Source organism: Dermochelys coriacea, chromosome 1 (assembly GCF_009764565.3).
Source record: "Dermochelys coriacea isolate rDerCor1 chromosome 1, rDerCor1.pri.v4, whole genome shotgun sequence".
Taxonomy (NCBI): domain Eukaryota; kingdom Metazoa; phylum Chordata; order Testudines; family Dermochelyidae; genus Dermochelys; species Dermochelys coriacea.
In genome coordinates this window covers 198,844,331-198,865,528 of record NC_050068.2, presented here as the reverse complement: position 1 = coordinate 198,865,528, position 21,198 = coordinate 198,844,331, and the positions used below count along the sequence as shown (strand labels likewise).

At 41.4% G+C, this 21,198-nt stretch overlaps 1 protein-coding gene and 1 long non-coding RNA gene across 6 annotated transcripts in view; one reads left to right on the top strand and one right to left on the bottom strand.

Annotated features, from left to right (window-relative positions):
* The window catches only part of LOC119843621, a 164,665-nt gene that overhangs the window by 66,212 nt on the left and 77,255 nt on the right, over positions 1-21,198 (top strand). The window contains exon 3 of one of the 4 annotated variants that reach the window (XR_005289039.2): positions 8,451-8,507. The exons of the other annotated variants lie outside the window; for them this stretch is intronic. This is a non-coding gene — a long non-coding RNA (uncharacterized LOC119843621). The remainder of the gene's footprint in view (positions 1-8,450; positions 8,508-21,198) is intronic. 4 annotated transcript variants of the gene reach the window in all.
* The window catches only part of COL8A1 (collagen type VIII alpha 1 chain), a 110,239-nt gene that overhangs the window by 71,373 nt on the left and 17,668 nt on the right, over positions 1-21,198 (bottom strand). The window lies entirely within an intron of this gene.

Genomic DNA, 21,198 nt, shown 5'->3' with positions numbered 1-21,198 from the left:
TGAGCCCAATGACTTGTGTTTGGCTTAAGCATTTCTTCCAAAAACGCATCCAGTCTTGACTGGCAGACATCAAGAGATGGAGAATCCACCACTTCCATTGGGAGTTTGTTCCAATAGTTAGTCACCATCACATTCGATGTGGGGAGCATCTTTTCTCTGTTGATTACTTGAAAACACATTCTGCACTGGGGCAAGGAAAGGGGAGAGGCTCAATCCTGTGCGAGACTAAATGTCTGGTTGGTTGGCTGCTGTTTATTTATGGATGTCCCACTATTGTTGCTTTCTTAATAATTTATTGTCTCCTTCTCAGAGATGTGACTCATTTAAGTATCTTTTTGCTTCACTTTATTCTTTTGGTCAAAATCAGAAACAGAATGTGTCTGGATTTTACTCCTAACTTAATCCTATAAACATTGAGCAGGAGCCCTGACTCAGTGCAAACACTATAATTAAATTGGCAATAGAACTCATGATATGTTTATTCTTTAATAAATTAAGCTTTCACACATGCCAATAGGCTAGTTCATTAAGTGAGCAAAGGAAAATGTAGGCTAAGCTGCAGGAAAAATGTCCTAGCTGTTACATCTATAGGTGACTGTGATTATTCTCCCAAGGGAGGAGGTAAAAAAAAATTGCTGAAGTCATTGACTAAACTGAATAAAGCACTTGCGAATATACTTTAAGGAGCACTGTGACATTGGCAGAGTCATAGGTACAGCAACCTACTGACTCTGTGTAGCTATAATAACCCTGCTGAGGCAGTCTTTGATTTTATTTTATTGTTCACAGCTCCTCAGTTATATTGCTCCTCCATATTCTAATGCTCCTCAACTTCATTGCTTTCTGCATAGACAAGATGAATTAAGAAGGTTCTCTCATCTCTAATTTCTATGATTCCATTTATATTCATTAAATTCTTCATCTCTGGAATGCTGTCCCATTCACCTTGCACCAGGCTTCATCCTTCCCATTGAGATTCAGTACACTGGGTTTCTTTGTTCTTCAGTTCACAGCATTTTGTCAATTTCTTTCCATACTGTAAGGTGTTTGGGAGGATTTTTTTTATCATTTCTGTCTCTCATAAGAACAGGAATTAATGGAATCATCTGGTACGGTATTCCCTATTGTGATGGGGCAAGGCCAGATGGCTATAGAAAAGTAGTGGGAGATAGATACATTAGCTCCAGGCTAAACAAATCCCTGGTACCAGGTTAAGTGAAATGGAAGCTGCTCCAGGTCAATTAAAACACCTGGGGCCAATTAAGAACTTTCCAGAAGGCAGGGAGAATGCTAGGTTGATTGGGACACCTGAAGCCAATCAGGGGACTTACTGAAACTAGTTAAAAGCCTCCCTGTCAGTCAGGTGGGTGTGCATGTCAGGAGCTGTGGGAGGAAGTTGTGCTGTTGGAGAAGCTGAGTAGTACACACCATATCAGGCATAAGAAAGGAGGCCCTGAGGTAAGGGTGAAGTGGAGCTTGAGGAAGTGAGGGCTGCTGTGGGGGAAGCAGCCCAGGGAATTGCACGTGTCATGTTTCTAAAAGGTCAGCTACCATAGCTGATACTATTAGGGTCCCTGGGCTGGAGCCCGGAGTAGAGGGTGGGCCCGGGCTCCCCCTCCCCCACCTTTGCCCCCTGTTTAATCACTGAGACTGGGAGAAAACAGAGACTGTGCAAGGAAGAATAACTTCTCCTCCCCTCCCTCGCTGGCTTATGATGAAAATGGCTCAGTAGACTGTGATCCTTGTCTCTAGAGAGAGAAGGGTCATGTGGAGGGTCACAGTGAGCCTCTGAGGCTAGCAAAATCCGCCAGGAAACACGGGACCCACGGAGGCAAGGACAGAGCTTTGTCACGCTATGAATAAAAATCTCAGTCTCCTTTTGTTATGCCATATCCAGCAGGCCAAGGGATGCTAGACAAGTCTCTAAATCTAAACCTTTGAGTCAATGGAGAAGTCTCTAAACCAGGGATCGGCAACCTTTGGCATGCAGCCCATCAGGGAAATCTGCTGATGGGCCAGGATGGTTTGTTTGCCGGCCGCGTCCGCAGGTTCGGCCGATGGCGGCTCCCACGGGCCTTGGCCTATGCCACTTCCCGCAGCCCCCAGTGGCTGGGAGTGGTGAACTGCGGCCCATGGGAGCCGCCATTGGCCGAACCTGCGGACGCGGCTGGCAAACAAACCATCCTGGCCCATCAGCGGATTTCCCTGACGGGCCGCGTGCCAAAGGTTGCCGATCCCTGCTGTATACAATGGAAACAACTTCAAGCCAGGGGGTGCGGCAGCATCCTCAGAACCCCTAGTTACAGCACCTATGTACAGAGGTGTATGTAGTGTCAAAGCCAGGATTTTGAACCAAGAGAACCTGCTTCCAGTCCTCTGCTCAGACCATCAGACTTCCCTTCACTTTGCCATGGCCTTGATAGATCAATGAAAGCAACCACAAACTCTAAACGTCCTTCCCCATGACCAGGAATGCGACAGCTCACCTCTTGTCCCCCTGTTTCTCTTGGGAAATGTAATGTCTGGTGTGCAGTAATGCCATCCATTTTAAGTGGAAAGCATGGTGAGGAAAGGGGCAGAAACAGAGCACAGAGTATTTATTCACTGCTTTGCGCATTTATTATGATGATTCTAAAATAGCAGAGAGTGCTCAATGCTTAGCTCAACACAGGAGGGGGGGCAGGTTTCATTAGCAGCTCATGTGTTGTTAACCGTCCATGGTGGTTGAAGATTTATTTCATAAAGAGACTTTGCCAAGGTCTCCAAGATCTAAATTTGCCTTCTTTCTCACTGTTGGGAATGGTGCTGCTGTTTCAGTTCAAGTGTTGCTGTTTATGTAGATCTAGGAAATTGCTCTCCTTAGCTACTTCCTTCAAATCACGTGTGTTAATTCAAGGAAGCTGACAGTGATGCTATGGATAGGGTTAGCAATAACCATTTCAGCAACTTTGCTGCCTTCGCTTATCGCCATGCTGTCAGTCAGCAGCACCTTCCTGCCAGCTTCCGGGGTGCAGATTCTGATAAGCAGACCCAGCTGGACTGGAGGCAGCAGCTGAGATATAAGTTGTAGAGAATGTTGATGAAATCTAGTGGGAAATGTTTTATATCAGCCCGGCTTCTGTTGGCAGGGATGTACTAAGGATGACTGAGCCACAGAGTTTTTCAGTTGTTCTGTTTAAAATAAAACCCTCAAGGTTTATTAAAGAAGGTGGTTTGCACACCCTGGAATATATAACCAGGTGGTTCCTGAAGTTACTCATAATTGAATTAGAGGGTTCTTGTTTTGTAAGCATTTTGGCTGATGAATACAGATTCTCTCACTGGTTGGAAAGGGAACAAAACACCCTGTAATCTGACTCTACTGAGAGTCTCTCCAGGAACCATATAATTACATTAAAAAGAAGTTATTTTAAACTAAAGGAAAAAAAGATTTAAAAAACAAATCATAGTTTGTTGTGACGTTCACACTATTTAATCCTCTCCTCTTAGTGACATTGACTTAAAACACTCCAATGAGCTACAGTCAGTTGGAAGCAGTTTCAAAATATACACAAGACACCTGATGTGTTCATTCATAGAAATTTGGGCTGAACAGCAGGGAAAAACTTCCTTGACAGTGCAATTCACCAGTCTGTTGAATAGTCTGCCTAAGTAAGTGGTGGAAGCATAATCCCTTAGGCCTTTTTAAAAAGTAGACTGGACAAAAAACTAGGAAATGTGCTATAGGGAACAGTCCCGCATGGGTCTTCAGGGGATGAACTAGATGATTAAACAGACCTTTTCCATTTTGAATGTCTATAAAAATCTGGATTATCTATAGCCAACTGGTTCAGATAAAACACTATTTCTTTCCCTCTCTCCCAAACATCCATTAATGTAATCAAACTCAAACCAAACTTTTTTTCCAGTGCATAGAAAATCCACTCCCCTGAGCAACACAGTTTTACTGACCTAACATTGAGTGCAGACAGTGTTATATTTACAGGAAGGCTTCTCCCGTCAACATAGCTACCGCTTCTCAGGGAGGTGGAGTACCTACACCAGTGGGAGAAACCCTCCTGTCAGTGTAGGTAGCGTCCTCACTAATTACTACAGGTGCAATGGTGCTACTACAGCACTGCAAGTGTAGACAAGCCCCAAGTAATTGCATGGGACTGGAACCTGGGGACAAAAAGTTCTTATTGTACATTTCCACTCCCAGCCAGAAATAAATGTTGAAAGTCTTATAGATCTCTTTCTCCAGCTCAGGATTGTAGATGTGGGATAAACTGAATATTCAGATGATTATCTGAACCAAAACTGATTTCCAAAGTTTTGCTTCCAAAGGTTTGCTTATCCCTTAGCAAGTTTCCTGATTAACTGTACATCCCTTAATGCTCTATGATAATTAAAAATAATACAGGCAGGTAATGGACTTATAGGGTAACAGAGTCGCAGTGAAGATGGTGTTCTTTACTTTTTTACAATAGCTATGATTAGTACAAAACTTTTCCCTTTAATCTTAGTACTTTTATGGCAAAACATTGGGGAGGAAATACAGCATTGATGTAAAAGACTTTGCTGTATCTTAACTTTGCAACGAAGACAAGCTCTAACTCAAGTTATAACTTGTGTGTTGCCCTGAATTCAGGTCCTGTTCACTCACCCAAACCTTAACTTGAGCGCAGTGGTATTTGAGCTAGCTGGCCCATCAAGGGGTATAGGCTACAGTTCAGTAGCTGCTAACACAACCACGCTATAGTGTGGAAGCTAGCTAACTCCACCTGCAGGCTGCTGCTCCTCCAGTGCCTTCCCACAATTCCACCCAAGGGGCCAGAAAAGACAGACAAGTTCTCCCACAGTTCACTGGGAAAGAATTAGTAAGCAGAGCTGCTCAGTTTACTGCAGTACAAAGAACAATGGTATGTGACCCCAGAAGTCTTAGTGCCACGCACGAGTGAGTGCAGTGCCAATGTGGACACAGCAGCTAGAGTATGATTTCACTTAGGTTTCCGCTGCAGAGTTAACTCAAGTTATCAACAGTAGAGTTTGCCCTCTTGAGTTAACCTATCATTACCTAAAGAAGCCTCAGTACATTCTATTGCCACAGACTGTTGTCTATTTGTTCCATCCCACCTGTTGGATAAGATGGAGAAGGCCTATTAAGTGCTAATCGGTTCTCTCTTTTAATTAATTAATCCCAGAAACATGTGCATCCTCTAACTTTATGCAGAAGAGATGTAGGGAAGAGATTTGTGTGTTTTAGTTGTAGTCCCAATGCTGTCTGTACTGTATACATAGGGCCCGATCCTGCTGTGAAGGAAGTAAATGGAAATTCTGTCATTGACTTCGGTGGGAGCAGGGAGCACTGTGATGTGTGTATTTGTCTGGCCATGGATCATTACCTTATTTGTGAATGCTCAGAATTTCATGCTGCCAGAGATTTTGAATGTTTTTTCTTGCAAATCACAATGTTGTACTTTTCTGTGCATGTCACATCCCTAATCCTTTTTGAAAAAAAAAATTAACATGAAAATTGGCTGCCAATTGATGATCATCCAGTTTTCTGTATTTGAGAACAAACATCTTGCTTCTCACTGTGAGAAGAGTCTTCTGAGAACAAGGCAAAAGTAGGAGAGATGTAAATGGAAAATCTTAGAAGAATGCTATCTTATGGTGGTTGTGGCCGAGTCAAATTCTGCAGCACTTTGGAAATTTTCAAATTAGATAAAAGGCATGCAAACCCCTATTCTCTCTCTTAACCACAGCAATCTGCCTGTAAGCAATTCAGTATTATAGATAGTCTTTCTGCCGTTCTTTTTCAGATCCTCTTAAAGTTCCTTAATATAAGTGCATGTAAAGATCTCATCTTGCAGTTAAAGTGGCTTGATTTAAGATCATATTCAGGCACCCTTACTCCCACTGAGTAATCCTTCACCCCTCAAGTAGTCTCACTGAAGTGAATGCAATTACTCAGAATTAAGATACTATTCAATGTAAGAGTGGCAGAATCTGTCCCTTAGATTTTAGTTGAAACAATCTACCAGTATATTTTCCTCCTTGCTGAACTTTTTCAGTTGTAAAGCAAAAAACAACACAGAGAGTACTTTGTAAACGTTACGGTTTGTGGACTATCTTTCTGGAATTACACAGGCCCTTTATTGGAGAGACAGAGTTTTTTCTGTAACATTTTGAGGGATACTTTCAAGAACAATTCTATAGACAAAAAGAAAAGTTCCTTTTCTGCCAAATTGATTCGGTCCCAGACAGTATTAGAACAAGTTGCGACTGAATATGTTGGGGAAGTAACACCCCAGCCCTTCCATTTGTATTCAGTATAAATGTATCAGAAAACAAAAGACACATCCAAGAATATTTCCATCCCTTCAAACAGAGAGACTGAATTACAATCAAATTCTTTCATGACTTCTGTTTTATATCTGGCCAATCTTTGGAATTAGGTAATGGAAAGCTAATCTTTCATGCTGAGAACTATTTTGCAAAATCCACAACTAATCTGTCCACCTGCTCAAATATGAAGTACAAAAAGATATTTAACATTTGTTGTTCTTGTTCCTCTAAGACAGTATTTTTAAATATTACATGCTACAATGGGTTGATAAGGTTAAATTAAACTCCCAGTTTAATAATTATTCTAAATGTCATATAGCACAGAGTACCTACCAAGGCAGCTGGCTCCTAAAGTGCCGGTTAAAAACATACAACTCCTTCTGAAATGGCTTGATTAACAAGAAAATGCGTTCACCACGCTTAAACTCGTATCCTGCACTGACTCTTCAATCAACGAGAAATCTAGCCTCTCGTTCACTACCACTTAAGGTTATTGTGGGATTAACAATGATATCTAATGATATAGCTCCCTCTTACAGTCACACAAGTGTCTAATGCCACAGATACTGAAAATAGTATAAATGCACGGCATAGGATCCATTGCTGAATGGGAAGAAAGTCTGTAACTTAGTGCAGCTGTCAATAATAGAGCCATTTTGGATTAAAGATGAATAGATTATCGCATCTCTTATATGTTTGTCTATTATAGCAGAATCCCCATATTTCTACATGACTCTCAGACCTGTGCATATTCATCCAGTCCAGATTCTCCCTCATGCGGGGGTGCTGCCTGGAACAATCTGTAGAGTGGGGGTTTTGAGAGCCATTGAATCAAATTGTAAACCCTGCATATGATGGAAACCACTTCAAGCCAGGGAGATGTGGCAGCATCCACAGCACCCCTAGTTCCAACACCTATGCTCTTGTGTATTCAGTGACCATTTGGCCAAGAACGTATACTAGTTACTACACCTCTCTATCCCTCTCTTGTCTTCTCCATTCCCCTCTCCAAGAACTTCTTAACTGAAGAGTCAAAAAACAAGTGATGTTGTATCAATGCTGTCAATCCATTAGGAAAAGTCTTGCAGGGGAGTCTTGTGTCCCTGAGGGAGTCAAGGAGTTTAATGCAATCTCTGTTGGAAGCACAAATTAAAGAATTACCCGGATGCCCATGGGCAGGAAGGCAATATTTTTGATCTTCCAACTGGTACTTAAAGAGCAGGGAACAAGTGAAAGCTGTTATAGAGCACTTGGGTGGGAGAGTTGGCCTACCAATTCCCATATTCCTTCTTTATACATTTCCACAGTGTGGAATACTCCTAATCCTGGAAATATCCCATTTCTAGGAATGTCAACATGTCCCCTCAAGGGAGGATGTAAGTCTACAGATATTGGAAGGGTATCAGCCCTAAGAAGGGAGAGGAATTCTTCAGTGTACTACTTGTGGGGATGAAATTAAGAAAGGGGAAACTTTAGGTTGAATAGCTGGGAAGAAAAGGGGTGACAAGATGGGTCACCCTTGATGGTGAGGATTCAGGCTGTGGAATACTCTTCCAAAGGAACTGCTTGAACTTTCCCTCTTTTGGGACTTAAAAAACTAAGCACTAGAAAATGAACTGCAGGGAATAATGCTGCATTGGCAGGGAAATGGACTGGATGATGTAATTCTTTTCCATCTTTAACTTCTATGAACAGCCAGACTCCTCTAGCAGCTTCTTCTAGACTAATTTCCAAGATATAATTGGTTAGGGATTTTGTTGTTTAAAAAAAATTAATGTTTTTCCTTTAAAATTTGTTCTTTAATCAAGCACTCCCAAGGCTTGTTAAATTGTGACCTTCTCTAGTAAGGAAACAAGTTGCTTCCCTAGGCTGTTTTCCCAAGCTGTGAAAGCTTTAGTAAAATTACATATTATGTTACATGTGGTATTAATCTCAGACAAATATTAGAACAGGTACGATTTGATTTTTACAAAACATTTTTTAAGACTTTGAAGGCTGATAGTGATTTTCTTCAACCACATTTGTGAGGTTTGGATCACTATGGGGTTCTCTGTAATAAGAGTGTTTGACACTGAAAGGCACTGAGCACTGTAAAATCTAATTGGAATTACTTTTGGCAGATTGCAGCTGCTAATCACTGCTTCTTAACTGGCCAGAGATGAGCCCTTTGAAATGAGGTAAATTTCACCCACTGTGAATGGAAGATTATATGCTATTGAAAAGGGCTGCACTGTCAGGACTATATTCTGTTGTAATTAGAAATGAGATATTGGATGTGAACCCTATCAGACTTTAAAAATAGAATCGCTTGTCTCATGCATATCTTTCTGTATTGGGCTGAACTCCCTTGAACTTTGGATCCATATATGAGCCTTATGATTTGGTCTACCTCCGTAGTGCTAACGACATATGTTGCTTTCTTCATCAGTTGTTGTGATGCACACAGTATGGAAACAAATTGGAAAATGATGATAAAATATAATGGTGCCAACGTTTCCTAGTCACACAATATTAGGTGGTTTTCTTAAGGCCCCAGCTCCTGGATTCATGTAATTTGAGAATCTTGGCTTTCATTTTAAAATAAAAGTAAGTTTCTAGCCCCATGGCTTTGGATAAAACCTTGAAAATGTGAACCTTAAAGGATCAAACACCAGAATTCAAATAACAAGAATCCAAAATGTGGTATTTAAAAAAAATCTCATGATTCCAATATTATGATTTTTTGTGAGCCTGACTCATTATTTTTAAATGCTTGGGGCTGGCAATAGTGTGATGTGCTGTATATATGAGAGAAAAAAGGGAGAAAGCTGGCCTCATAGTGCTGGCAAAGATTGTATCCTGAACTCAAGTGAGCTGGTATGGCAAGAGTCTTGTGATGAATCCAGCAGCCCCTGAAACACTGTATTGCAGATGCATTCCCAGAGACAGAGATTTTCAGGCTTTATTGATGTATTTAAGAGGTGACTTAGAAAAGCAATTAATTTTCTTCAGAGCTAAACTCAAACTGTATAAACGTAGTGGAACCAGAAGGTGTGATTCTCCACTGCTTTGTGCTGTTGTTTAATGACAACACAAGGTGCAAAAAAAATTGGAGAATCACACCCAAGAATTCCAGTTCAGATACATTTCAGAGAAACTCCAACCCAAACAATATTCTGAGGGAGTCCAGTTACACGCATTACCTCATTAGAATGAACTGTCATTGGCTGTTTACTGATCCTACGGATAGGATAGTTTTATTGGTCTTCTGAAAGTAATCATAATAAAAACTTTTACAAGAGACAGAAAGAACCTAATAATCACAAAAGCTGCTGGATGTCCATAAACCATCTCCAACACAAAGGAGGGTGGTTGTGATGCTTGCTCTTTGAAACTGAAGTAAAAGAGGAGTGATTTGTGTTTGTCTACAGAGTTATAAACTTCTGAAAAGTGAATTTTCTAATGAAAATGTTGACACAATCTGCTACAACAGTACAAATGGCATCTCTAATTTGTCAAAAAGACCTATAGGTGGATTAGAGCAGTATTTTTCAACGACCAGGCCATGCACTGGTGCTGGTCCCTGAGATTTCCCTGACATAGTTTAGGAAGGCAGTAAATTTGGTCCCTGGTATCAAAAAGGTTGAGAAACACTGCATTAGATGATTTCAAAGCAATCCATGAAGCCTTGTGGTGGAGAAAAGCATCTGAGATGAAAAAAGAAGAAATTACAACATTAAGGCTTAGATACTTTTCAGACACAGAAAATTTGCTTTTATGTTCTTTCTCATTCTGAAGTCTTACCGGAACGTATGGGAAACCAGATGATTATACTACAAAGGGGGGAAGATATCAAGATAACAGTGGGGCATTTTAAAAGAATAAAACTGAAGCCTTTACTGCAATAAAATTCCTTGGTTGACTTGGAAGCACTGCAGCAACCAAGCTGATTGTGAAATCTGAGACCTACCATAAAGGGAACTGATTCTGCTCCCATTAAAGTAAATGGCAAAACTTCCCTAAAATTTAATGGGAAAAGGATCAAATCTAAATGCATTACTGGACTTCTCTCTCACACCCCTCTAAAGATTTTTCCTGAGAGTCAGCATAATCTTAGTAGTTTCCTTATACTTTAGAACATGTTACCATGATTGTGTTTTAATGAAAGGTGTATATATAAACCTTTGATGAAGCACCTCCAAATAATCAAAACCATTGAATGGTTCCCATTCAAATCAATCAAATTCAAATGAAGAGCTCTCTTCTAACGAAAGAGGTCCTGCTCTCTCAAACAGTTGTCCAATGCTCTCTAAGGTGGTATGGTCATTTGCTCCGAATGCCTACAAACTTCCCCGCAAGAATCCTCTTTGACTCAATGAAAGCAGGATGGAAAAGATCCCCTGGAAGACCTAAAACACAATGATTGGATGGCAACAACAGACTCCTGTCTCTCATGGGCATCATATCCTGTTACACACCAAATTTAGTTCAGACAGAACATCATGGACGTGCATAACATGTTCAGTGGCAGTCCATCACAGCATGAGAACTAACTCAAATAGTTCTTCGGTGCGCTTTGTACTTTTCCTTCATTTAATAACGGAACTGAAGCATAAAATATATTTTTGTTGAAGGAAAAAATGCTCTGGCTTACTAGTGTGAGTTCAGTTGTTCCATTTTCTGGAGATGTGTAACTGACATATGAAGCAAAGAAATTTCACACGTACAAAAGAGCCTATATCTTTCGTATCTCACATTCATTTAAACCAAGTATGCTGGGAGATGGGTTTAATATGATATTTCTATACAACTATTCATTGTATTTTAACCATTTTAATTGTTTTTTTTTGCAAGATTATATATTTTATCTATATCTAGATTCTAGGAATGTCACTCTCTCTGTGTCACACTGAAGTCTATTATGTCTGTACAGTCAGTGTGAAGTGATGGAAGCAGCAACAAACATGGATGGGAGCTCTTTTTGTTCAGAATATCACCCTGTTGAATCATCACTGGGTTTTGCAGTTTATCATCCAGTATTAAAGTTATCAGCCATTTTTTACTTTATGAATAACACCCATATGGTAAAAAGAAAAGGAGTACTTGTGGCACCTTAGAGACTAACAAATTTATTTGAGCATAAGCTTTCATGAGCTACAAAATGCATCCGATGAAGTTTGCTGTAGCTCACGAAAGCTTATGCTCAAATAAATTTGTTAGTCTCTAAGGTACCACAAGTACTCCTTTTCTTTTTCCGAATACAGACTAACACAGCTGCTACTCTGAAACCCATATGGTGTACGGCTACAGTAAGGCATCTACCTAGGACAAGCCAAGAGTACTAGATCATTGTGATAGCAGTGATCACTCAACCAATCAGCACCCATATTCTACAGTTAATTTGCATGCAACGTCATTGCTCGTATAAGGGAGACTGCACAGATGGTGAATTACTTGGCCCCAAATGCCACACCAGGCACCCAGCTGCCATCCACACAAATCAGAACATATCTCCTAGCACAACCCCCAAAAATGCAAATCAACACAATCACCTATACAACAACACATCATCATGCATGATAACCCCAAACACACACAGCCCCTCATTGTAGCACATTCCCTCACTTGCCACCTGCACAAATCGATACAATTCTGCCAGCACAACACAACCCACAAAACACAATCTGCACACTCAATAACCCCAAACACACACAGCCGCTCAGCCCTTTCTAGAACACGGCCAGCTATGTAAATATATGTGTTAATTAAAAAGGCAAAATTAGGGCTAACTCATCCTTCCTTCTCGATATTCATAAGCCCACACATAGGGACTCTGAGTAGGGGGATTGTGGGTTGACAAATCAGTTTTAATTTTCTTTAACTTCACCCTTTCTAATACAAATAGCCATAATGACAGCTCTTCCATACTTAAATGGTTGAAGCATTCTTTATCTGTCTGTGATTTTCCTTTATTACTTTGTATGTGAAATATTTTTGATCAGATTTTTCTTTGGCTTTAAAAATGATCAGAAATAATCTAAAACTGTATTTGTGCATCAAAGGTATAAAAATACCTCCTCAACAGGATTTTGACTCACCACTTTAAAATAGAAGAGAGATGATTTACATCCTAGGGTACCAAGTCTGTAGTGAATAGTCATGGAAATCAAAAAAGATATTGACCAAGATTTTCAAAAGTTGGGTGCTTTAGTTTTGGGTGCCCAACCTGGGGCACCTGATATGGGCATGATTTTCAGAGGGAGGGTGCTTAGCACTTTCTGAAAATCTGGTCCCTTTGAAGTGTCTTAAATTACCAATTGAAAATTGTGACTATATCGTTTTTGCTACTGGTGGGCTATTTTCCATTAAGGGCCTGAACCAAAGCCCATTGAAGTCAGTGGAAATTGCCCACTGATCAGGCCCTACTATACCCTGAGAATTAGGAAGTTTTTCCTAATGTCCAACCTAAACCGTCCTTGCTGCTATTTAAGCCCATTTCTTCTTGTCCTGTCCTCGGAGGTTAACAAGAACAGTTTTTCCTCCTTGGAACAACCTTTTATGTACTTGGAAACTGTTATTGTTTCCCCGCTCAGTCGTCTTTTCTCTAGAATAAGCAAACCCATTTTTTTCAATCTTTCCTTTATAACTCATGTTTTCTAGACCTTTAATCATTTTTGTTGCTCTCCTCTGCACTCTCTCTCCAATTTGTCCACATCTTTCCTGAAATGTGGCACCCAGAACTAGAAACAATACTCCAGTTGAGGCTGTATCAGCATGGAGTAAAGTGGGAGAATTACTTCTTGTGTCTTGCTTACAACACTCCTGCTAATACATTCCAGAATTATGTTCGGGTTTTTGGGGTTTTGTTTTTTTTTGTAACAGCGTTACACTGTTGATTCATATTTAGCTTGTGATCCACTATGACCCCCAGCTCCCTTTCCATGGTACTCCTTCCTAGGCAATCATTTCCCATTTTGTATGTGTGCAACTGATTGTGCCTTCCTAAATGGAGTACTTTGCATTTGTCCTTATTGAATTTCATCCTATTTACGTTAGATCATTTCTCCAGTTTGTCCAGATCATATTGAATTTTAATCCTATCCTCCAAAGGACTTGCAACCCCTCCCAGCTTGGTATTAGCCACCATTATCTAAATCATTCATGAAGATATTGAACAGAACTGGACTCAGGACTGATCTCTGTGGGACCCCACTCAATATCCTATTACAGCTTGACTGAGAACCACTGATGATTAGTCTCTGGGAAGTTATGCACTCACTTTGTAATAGCTCCATCTAGGCTATATTTCCCTACTTTGTTTCTGACAAGGTCATATGAGACAGTATCAAAAGTCTTACTAAAGTCAAGATATGCTACATCTACTGCCTCTCCCCTATCCACAAGATTTGTTGCCCTGTCAAAGAAAGCTGTTAGGTTGGTTTTACATGATTTGTTCTGGACAAATCCATGTTGACTGTTACTTATGATCTTATTATCTTCTAGGTGTTTGCAGATTGATTGCTTGATTATTTGCTCCATTATCTTTCCAGATACTGAAGTTAAAATGATTGCTCTGTAATTCCCCAGGTTGTCCTTTTTACAGATTGGCACTATATTTGCCCTCTTCCAGTCCTCTGGAATCTGTTCCATTTTCCATGAGTTTTCAAAGATAATCCCTAATGGCTCCTCAGTCAGTTCCTTGAGTATTCTAGGATGTATTTGATAAGAACATAAGACAAGCCATACTGGCTCAGACCAAAAGTCCATCTAGCCCAATATCCTATCTTCCAACAGTGGCCAATGCCAGGTGCTTCAGCGGGAATTAACAGAGCAGGTAATCATCAAATGATCCATCCCTCCATCACCCATTGCCAGCTTCTGCCAAAACCACGACTAGGGACACCATCTCTTCCCATCCTGGCTAACTGCCATTGATGGACTTATCCTCCATGAATTTATCTAGTTCTTTTTGAACCCTGTTTTAGTCTTGGCCTTCACAACATCCTCTGGCAAACAGTTCCACAGGTTGACTGTGCACTGTGTGAAGACTATGCATTGTGTGTTTCATCAGGCCCTGCCAACTTGAAGACATCTAACTTGTCCAAGTGATTTTTAACTTGTTCTTTTCCTATTTTAGCCTCAGCTCCTACCTAATTTTCACCAATTTTCACTCACTATATTAGATGCTTGATTGCTACTAACCTTTGTGGTGAAAACTGAAACTAAAAAGTCATTTAGCACTTCTGCCATTTCCACATTTTCTGTTATTCTCTCCCCCCCCCCCCCATTGAGTAATGGGCCTACCTGTCCTTGATCTTCCTCTTTCTTCTTATTTGTAGACTGGTTTCTTGTTATCCTTTATGTCCCTAACTATTTTAATCTCATTTTGTACTTTGGGCTTTCTAATTTTGTCCCTACATGCACGTGTTGTTTGTTTATATTCACCCTTCATAATTTGACCTAGTTTCCACTTTTTGTAGGACTCTTTTAGGAATCAGTACTGGCAGAAAGTGGAGTATATCTTTAAAATCTCAAATATACTTTGGTTTCAATTTTAAGAACTCTATTTTATCTCCCTATTTAGTTCCCCCCATTAGCCAATTAATCTGTCTTCTTTAGAGGCATTCTAAGTATTTATTGCTATCTGCATTTCAGCAAGGAAATGTAACCATTTATCTAAGACACAGTATTGAAAAAATTAATGAAAGAAAACAATCAAGACTACTTTATCAATGCAGCAGTTGATGGCATTCAATATGACATCTAATAACTTTCTGAACTCTTGGAAATTAGATACAGACATATAGTTCTATATTGCTATTTCATTTTTTCTCTAGACTGACACATTTGTTACTTTTAGCCAGACAGTTAAAGAAAAAAGGAAAACCACTATTATTTGCATATATGCTAATACAATCTTATTCACGTTGATTTTTTTTTGCTGACTCGTGTTTTTCTAACTCGCTTCCCCTCCTTCCACAGTGCTGGATTAGCCATTTATAATTTTGGTAATTCAGCTTCTTCAAGACTGATAGCCAGGCAACAGTTCTTCATCAGGCCCAAAATGTTTGGGAGAAAGAATAGGCTTCATTCAGAGCCAGTCATTAGCTAATACTTCTCAAAATATATAGGCCCAGAATTTGAGCTATCTTCTGTTTCTTCTTTTGGCAAAATGAAATCTAGGTCTTTGTCTGGGAGAAGAAGCCCATATACACATGCCTAATGGTAGGCCCAGAGCTTAAGCTGAAGAATTGTGAAAATAAATGCATAATTAAAAACAGTTACCCTAAATTTCTGGTGTGCTTTTGGACATTTTATTTTCCTTTGTATTAGCTGCCAAAAAAAGCACTAGTTTAGGTGATTGCTGGAACGGTGGCTTAGGTATGCAAATGCCTTTTGAAATATGTATGGGCTAATTTTTTTTATTTTATTGATTTATTTATTTATTTTAAACTCAAAGGCCTTGACAGAGGGAAGGAATGGTCTCGTGATTAAAACACGGGGATGGGACTCGGGAGCCTTGGGCTCAAATCGCCACTCTGCCACAAATTCCATATATATATGGTCTTAGGCAAGCCACTTAGTCTCTCTCTGTGCTTCAGTTACCCCTCTGTAAAGTGAAGATGATGTTGTGAGAATAACTCCATTAATGTTTGAATTGATCAGCTACTATAATGGTGGGGGCAGTGAATAGATAGAGACGCTACGATCCAAAAGTCATATTGACAGCTACTCACCAGCATCCCTTTGTTAATAAACTGTGTCTTTATAATGGTGAACAAAAAAGAAAATTATTAAGGAAACTGTACAGTTTCAGCCTTTTAAATGTGTTGTAAAGGCCAAAAGTATTTCTTATGAAGGCCAAATGTAGAACTGGGTTCAAAAAAGAATTAGCCATCCTCCACAAACTTATCTATTAGCCAAGATGGTCAGAGACACAACCGGTTTGTCCCTAAACCTCCAACTGCCAGAAGCTGGAACTGGACAAGAGAGTAATTGCTCTGTCCGTTCATTCCCTCTGAAGTATCTGTCAGACAGGATAGTGGGCTAGAGGGACCATTGGTCTGACCCAGCATAGCTATTCTTATGTTAAATCATGGTTTAAAAAAACAATGGGGGTGAGAATCACTTAATTATGAAAATACCTTGTTAAATATTCTCTCTTTTCCACTGTGATTGGCTCACCTTAAAAAAGTGCATGGAGTGAAGTATATTGCTAGGACCGTTATATTGTTAGGTACAGTGGCTGCAGTTCTTTCAAATGCCATTTTAATTTACAACATGCTAGTCAGTGAATAAACTTATAGCATGAAGCAATTCTCAAAGAGGTGAAGGGCCGAATCCTCCAAACATTTGCTGCAAAATTAAATGTTAATGACCATAACAGTCCAACAGTTATGCCTATCACTGTTTGCAGGACTGAGCCCTAAATAATCAGTAAATGCATGTTATGCAACTATCATTCCATTTTGGTGTTCTTATGCCAACATAAACCAATAATGTGAAGCCTCCAGAAATGGAATTCCTGAGATGAAATCAGAGCTCTCTGAAGCAAAATGTGTCTGCTTATCTTATTTTAATATAATGCATGGATGCAGTTTTTCTCTCTCCTTCTGTCTTTCTTTCCATGGCAACCCTTTTGTGCCTAAGTTCTCCAAAGTGTGGTTCAAACAATGGCCTGATTTTTTTCAGAGGGGTTAAATACTGCAAATACTCAGGCCCACTGAAAATCAAGCTACAGGAGCTAGTTTAAGATGCAACCGTAGCTAAGGGGCAATGTAGAGCATAATCCCCCCACCTGGCTTCTTCTGGAGCAGGAGGTGGATTGGCTGCACTGTCATAGAATCATAGAATCATAGAATATCAGGGTTGGAAGGGACCCCAGAAGGTCATCTAGTCCAACCCCCTGCTCAAAGCAGGACCAAGTCCCAGTTAAATCATCCCAGCCAGGGCTTTGTCAAGCCTGACCTTAAAAACCTCTAAGGAAGGAGATTCTACCACCTCCCTAGGTAACGCATTCCAGTGTTTCACCACCCTCTTAGTGAAAAAGTTTTTCCTAATATCCAATCTAAACCTCCCCCATTGCAACTTGAGACCATTACTCCTCGTTCTGTCATCTGCTACCATTGAGAACAGTCTAGAGCCATCCTCTTTGAAACCCCCTTTCAGGTAGTTGAAAGCAGCTATCAAATCCCCCCTCATTCTTCTCTTCTGCAGACTAAACAATCCCAGCTCCCTCAGCCTCTCCTCATAAGTCATGTGCTCTAGACCCCTAATCATTTTCGTTGCCCTTCGTTGTACTCTTTCCAATTTATCCACATCCTTCCTGTAGTGTGGGGCCCAAAACTGGACACAGTACTCCAGATGAGGCCTCACCAGTGTCGAATAGAGGGGAACGATCACGTCCCTCAATCTGCTCGCTATGCCCCTACTTATACATCCCAAAATGCCATTGGCCTTCTTGGCAACAAGGGCACACTGCTGACTCATATCCAGCTTCTCGTCCACTGTCACCCCTAGGTCCTTTTCCGCAGAACTGCTGCCGAGCCATTCGGTCCCTAGTCTGTAGCGGTGCATTGGATTCTTCCATCCTAAGTGCAGGACCCTGCACTTATCCTTATTGAACCTCATTAGATTTCTTTTGGCCCAATCCTCCAATTTGTCTAGGTTCTTCTGTATCCTATCCCTCCCCTCCAGCGTATCTACCACTCCTCCCAGTTTAGTATCATCCGCAAATTTGCTGAGAGTGCAATCCACACCATCCTCCAGATCATTTATGAAGTCCTTGGGGGGCAGTGCAGCTCGTTCCCCCGTAGTGCTCCAAAGGGTCAGGTCAAAAAGATTCATGACTGTTCTTCCTCTCCATTCCCTTTGGGGTGATGCAAGTCCCTAGGGACTCCTGGAAAGAGCTGCCCCTATATTTCCCTGGGCACAAGTCTGCAATTATGACTAGTCCTGGTATGGGGTGTTCATGAGGAGGAAAGAGGGAGGAAAACCCTTGATCATTTCCAACCTCGCTGCACACCTGAGCAAGGATTACCCACAATATAACCCTAATTAATTAATCATCAAAGTGCCCCTATGAGATAGGAAGGAGAGTACTATTCTTCGCATTTTACAGATGGGTAAATGGGAGAGCAGGGAGATTATCTCAGGTCATCTTGCAAAATCAAGCCCCACTGAACTTCAACAGAGGGATGATGCCTGCCCTGAAACATGAGACAGAGAGGGGGAAAAAAAAAAGATAAAATAACCATGAAAACCTACCAGAATCACTACCGAGTTTATCTGAGGAAAGATTTTGATGATTCACAGGTGTCTCTTGAGCTGCCAATCTTTTCACGTTGCTTGCTGTGCATGTAATGTTGCCAGTCACCTGTTGTTAATTTTAACATTCTATAAATCCAATGTTAGAAAGCCAACAGTGAGATTCTCAGTCTATGTGCTGGCTAAATGGACACAACAGGATCAAAAAGTCATTCTTCAGAGTGTATTCCTGGAGGAGTTTCCGTGAACCTGGCATTGTCACAAACTGATTGTTCTATTAAGAAAAATGCAAGTGGGTGTTTTGAAACAAATAAGGAGCCTGGCTTTGTATTATCATCATAATTTTAGGCAGCACATCACCAGACACCACCACTGCAAGCTCTCATGTAATCAAACTAGTTTTTTGTGATGATAAATATTTTTGTTAGAAGCCACGTTACCCTCTTTTCAATAGATCTCATGACCTCTGTCTCCGTTCCTGTTTTCTGACATTATTGGAGTACCAAAGAAACATGGAAAATAAAACACAGCATGCTGAAATCACTCATTTCAGTGGCGCCCGTGTGGTATTTTTGAGGACAATTAAAAGCATTTGATTTCAAGCAGAGATAGTCAAATTCTTCCCTCACTTTCCTGGGGGCAACTCCATTAAACTAGGTTTCAGAGTAACAGCTGTGTTAGTCTGTATTCACAAAAAGAAAAGGAGGGCTTGTGGTACCTTAGAGACTAACAAATTTATTGGAGCATAAGCAATGCATCTGATGAAGTGAGCTGTAGCTCACGAAAGCTTATGCTCCAATAAATTTGTTAGTCTCTAAGGTGCCACAAGTCCTCCTTTTCTTTTTCCATTAAACTAGTGGAGTTACACTTCTGGTAATGAGGGAAGAATTTGGCCTTGGGAAAGTCACTTCACCTTTCTTTCTCAATTTTCCACTGTAAAACAGGGATAATGCTTACCTCCTTTCCCCCTCAATCTCATAGGGGTGTTGTGGTTAGTTTGTGTCTGTACAGAATTTTGAACACATAAGTTATTAAAAATATCGAGTATCATTATTGTTGACCCTAAGTATATTCTGCCCTGGGTGCAATTCAGATAACTTCCACTTATGTTAATAGGAGAATGGCCCACAGTGGTGCAAGCGGAATCCATTTCTTACTGGTATGGCCCTACCTGGCCCATGGGGGGGGGGCGTGTGACCTCACGTGCCCCTCCACGTGACTCCTCCCCACCCAGCCCGGGGCCTCCGTGCTCTCCCCATCCCCTCTCCATGATTCCCCCCCCCTTACCTGGGGAGAGGGGGCTCTGACTGTCCTCCTTCCGGCGCAGCTGCCGTACTGCCCCAGCCCTTCCACGCAGGGTCTCCTCTGTCTGTACAGCAGCCAGCCCCGCCAGGGCTGGGGGTGAGACAGCAGCCACGCTGGAGAAGCTGCGGGCCTGGGGCCGCCTGTGGCCCCGCGCTCTGCTCCTTTCCCTGCTGTGGTTCCCGAGAGACGCAGCACCGTGGAAGGGCAGGGCGGAGGTCCTCCTTTCTCCGCTGGGACGGGCAGCAGCTTCTCCAGTGGCTGTACCGCTCCCAGCACCGTCCTCCCGCACAGCTGCTGCGGGGAGCCGGAGGAGGCGCAGCGCCATGGAAGGGCTGGGGTTCCGCTCCCTTCCCTGCTGCGGTCCCCGGGAGAGCCGTGTGGTTCAGGGCTCTCCCGGGAACCGCAGCGGGGAAAGGAGCAGAACATGGGGCACTGGCTGGCCCCATGCCCGCAGCTCCTCAGGCGCTGCTGATCTGCCCCCAGCCCTATTCTCCGGCAGGGCTGGTTACTGTACAGATGGGAGGAGACCTTGCATGGAAGGGCTGGGGGCAATAAAGTTGCACTGGAAGGGCTGCGGGCGTGGGGCCACCCAACAGGCCCACCTTTTGCTCTTCCTCTTTCCAGGACGCCGTACCAGCTACAAATGCCTTGCTGCTATGGCATACCGTACCATACCGCCCTACCTGCACTGCTGCTGGCCCAACGTCTAAACAGAAAGAAAACACATATTCGGGAATTTTCCGACCCCCTGATAAAGAAACTTTAAGTTAAAATTCTGAGTGGTGGTGGTGGTGGTGGTGGTGAATAAATACAAAAATCCCAATTCAGCTCTCAGTGACAGGAGTCCAAACCCAGTGTAGTTTATGGAGTCACTTTGATTTTAGGCCCTGATTCTGTAAAAACTAACATACACAGGTAACTTTACACATATGAGTAGTCCCGCTGGACTGACTTTACACATGTGAGTAGTCCTTTCACTCACATGCATGAATTTTTGCAGGATTAGGGCCTATCTGCTGGTGTTATTGAGAATAGAATTTGGCCCAAGATATTTAGCGTATGACTTTATTGAAAGTGTGTGTATATACCCAGATGTATGTGTTTTATATATAAAATCCTGTTTGTTTTAGTAACTGAAAAATAATCAGTAAAGTCCTGTTCCCTAAATCAGACCACCTATACAAAGGCATGCAAAGTCTCCAAAGTGCATTAGGAAGGATATATAAAGCTCCTGTACTGCAGAGTTAACATGCTCTAATGGGAAGTTCATACAATTAATTTCTAATACACCTATCTCAGTTATGTATAATTTCTTTC